Genomic DNA, 3,749 nt, shown 5'->3' on the forward strand with positions numbered 1-3,749 from the left:
AATTATTCTTCTTCAATTATATATTATATATACATTAAAATTAGTCACTAAAATTATTCATTAGTATAAAATATATATTAAAATACAAACTATAAATACATAATAACTAAGTTTAATGACAGATTTTAGTGTATAATAATATTTTTGAACTTTGTCCAAACGGAGCTTTAATTTCAAATCTATTTTATTGGATTTGAAACATGTACTAGAATCGAATCAAATATGTAACACACACCAATATATATACTAAAATCAGAATTACTTTGTACTAAATTTGAAACATAAAAAACTAAAACCTAACAGAGTTCCTCACTGCATTTTCCCACACTATATATGTAAAAGAGTTTCCTTTTCCAAATTCTTTAAACATACACATCAATTTCTTTCAAATCGTTTCATTAACTGGCTCAAGGCTTGTTTGTGATTAAAACACTATGTTCCATAAATCATAAGATCAAATTAAACACTAAAGGTATAATTGATTGATTTAAACCCATACTCAATTATATATGTGATTATGGTTCACTAAGAAACTAAACATCATCTAACATGTTAATTTGGATGCATCCTACCGAATTTAATTTCCAAACATAAGCTGAAGTTGAAGCCGTACGTCGGTGGTGATGGTAGGTCCTGTCACAATGTCACTTTCTTGAAATAATAATGAAGATAAAGCAATGCATGATTGAATATAGTACACACACTATTATATTCTACCTTTTTCTTAGCTTTATTTTCAGTTGAAAAGACAAACTTTACCTTTTCAATTTATTTCCGTTTACAACTTTACATTGAGCTGCCTCCAATTAATTATTTGAGACTAATCAATTTCTCTTTCCTCCTATTCATATAGTATACATAACATTTATATATATCCACTTGCTATATATATATATGGTGTGCAAGTATTAGAGACATTCCATGTGAAAACCATATGAGATGGTTGTTCCATGTACTAATTAATAGAACCAAATTTCTACTTGCTGTCCCTTGAAATGATTTTTTTTTTTTTTGGAAATGTATTTGTATATATGTCAACAACAATTAATATAAGATAAGATAACTTCCAAATTTTCTTCTAGCTTTTTGAATCTTGAATCTTCATCTGTCAATAATAGAGTAGGAACATGCTGGTAAAATGTCAAGTTTTTTCTGGATTTTTGATTTGCTAATTATTGGCATTTGGTAAGGTGGTGGAACATATTAAAAAAAGAGAAAGATATCAGAGAGGGGAAGCAAGCAAAGGATCAGGTTTGGCTCTATTATATTATAAAACGATTTAGATTTAAAAAAAAAATCACCCAATAATTGATGAATGACTTGAAATTTTCCATATTTAAAATTTAATCCATATATGTTAAAAGAATAATTATATTGTATAAAAGTTAATATTCAACTATATATTTTAAGATTTTGGTATTTTAAATTTGTTCGACAATATTTTATAAAACTAAAATCATCCATTATTATATCTAAAGTGAATTTTAAAGCAATCTCATTTTTAAAATTTTGTCTTCTATATCTTATTTTAAAATGTTATTTTAATAATTTTCATAACTGAAAAGTCTGTTTATTTGTTATTATTCTCATAAAAAGGGTCAAATTAAAATAAAATGAACTAATCTATCAATTTAAGGATAGATATTTGATATAGGCACGGTATTGGCTTCACCACATTTCGGCAATTTCAGCTAAAAAAGATTGCAAGGCACTTGAATATAGATGGGATAAAGGTGAATGCTTAATTATTAGATATAGCATAGTTATTAGCATGGGAATAAGGATAATAAGAGAATTATTGTAGTAGAATAATGGTACTTCTCTAAAATTCTAATTATGCCGAAATGACACAAGTTTGATGGGATGAATTTTCTCCTCTCTTGTAAGTCTTTCAACTAACTTAACACTTTTCTAACTAATTTAATGCTGAGCTGGCAGACTCTAACAAACTTACATTACAATTCCACTAATCTGAACTCTGAAGTTACAACTAACTTGCCATGTACGTGAGCTGCATGGTCTTATCATTCAACAACATTTAAAATAAAAACAAAAAAATGAGAAAATATAAGAAATTAATTTTTAATTAATTAATATTAGTCAACTTTAGTGTTAAAGGTTATAATTTAGAATTTAAAATTTAAGATAAATAAAATAATTTTAAAAAATTAACTGAAAAATATTAGTTACCTAGCATTATTCAAAAAGAAAAAAAAAACTGAAACTCTTAAAAACAAGGATATTCAAAACTCAATTAAAAAAATCTAAAAATTAAACTCAATAAGAAATTATTTTTAGTGAACTTTATATTATGAATAATGCTACACGTCTAAGTTTTTTTTTAACTAAATCCAACTAAAGTTGGTCTAACATAATAAAAATTAGTTATGGCTAGCATTATTCCAAGTTTTATTGTTTAACTTGGTTGAATTTAGTTCATAAAAAGACTTAGATGTGTAATATTATTCTTATATTATTAGACTTATATGACAATTTGTTATAGTGTTAGTTGAAATTGGCTGCTATAATATTGGTTTTTTAGCATTACTCATAAATAAATGATAAAAATTAATAATGCTACATAACTAAATTATTTAATAATTAAGTTTAATTAAGTTGATTCAATAGTTTATTAGCATAATAAAAATCAACTAAAAAAGAAAAAGAAGCATAAGAAGAAAAAAAAAAACTTAGTTAAATTTAATTATAAAAATAATTTATTTATCTAACATTTTTTTATAAAAAATTTGTAGTTTTGGGTCTAACATTCCCTTATTTACGACGTAAGATTCTCTTCCCTTTTCCTAAAATTTACATTTTTGCGGTCACTTCTCTTTTTGGCAATGTCTTTATTGTTAGCAAGCTGACAATAATTATCAAGGGTCATTTAGAAAAATATGTCTTTATCTTTTTTGTTTTACATTTATTAATAACTACATATTTAATTAAAGTGACAAAAAAAATTAGAGAGTATTTTATTTCAAATGCTAGTATATAAATAGTACCACATCACCATCTCATGCAAAATTGATAATTATCCGTGCAAATCTTTATTGATAAATGTAGCGCATATGTATGTCTAAAAATTTACACAAGACAGCTTATGTTGTCTTAAATAATTGTTGTATTGATGAATATGACGAGGATAGATGATGGATGAAGAGTGAAGAGTAGTGAAAACAGATAAGAAGTAGGGTTTACTAAATGAGAGAAAGGGATAGCTTCACGACCGTGTATCGGTTATGAACGTTCATCATCACACCATGACCAATTGATTTCTCTATTTTGCACCATATATAGCTAATAGCCACCATGCATATTATTATCGAGGCTTTAATATATTGAGAGATTTGTTTTTTAAAATTTCTATTAAGTATATATAATATTAGTAAGTTTTTTCAGATTTTTTTAAGCAAATTTTTTAGGTTTAATTATTTTATCAATTTTTGTAATTTTTATTAAATTAATTGATGGATATTAGTGGCTAAGAGAAGGGGGTTAAATTTTAACCACCTTTTCGCTTGATAATACTTGCTGACCTTTGAAACCAACTTTTGGAAATTTTGTCTTTTTATCTCGTGACTAGCCACGAGACTTTTTCTTTTGTCTCGTCTCCAGCTACGAGACTTTTCTTTTTGTCTCGTCACTTGGCACGAGATATTTTTCAGTTTTAGCTCCTGTGCAGTAGAAACAGAAATGGAGTAGAGAAGATAGAAAATTACACCCAGATATATCCTGGTTCAGCTGCT

The sequence above is a fragment of the Arachis ipaensis genome, chromosome B06 (genome assembly GCF_000816755.2).
Source record: "Arachis ipaensis cultivar K30076 chromosome B06, Araip1.1, whole genome shotgun sequence".
In the NCBI taxonomy this organism is placed as follows: domain Eukaryota; kingdom Viridiplantae; phylum Streptophyta; class Magnoliopsida; order Fabales; family Fabaceae; genus Arachis; species Arachis ipaensis.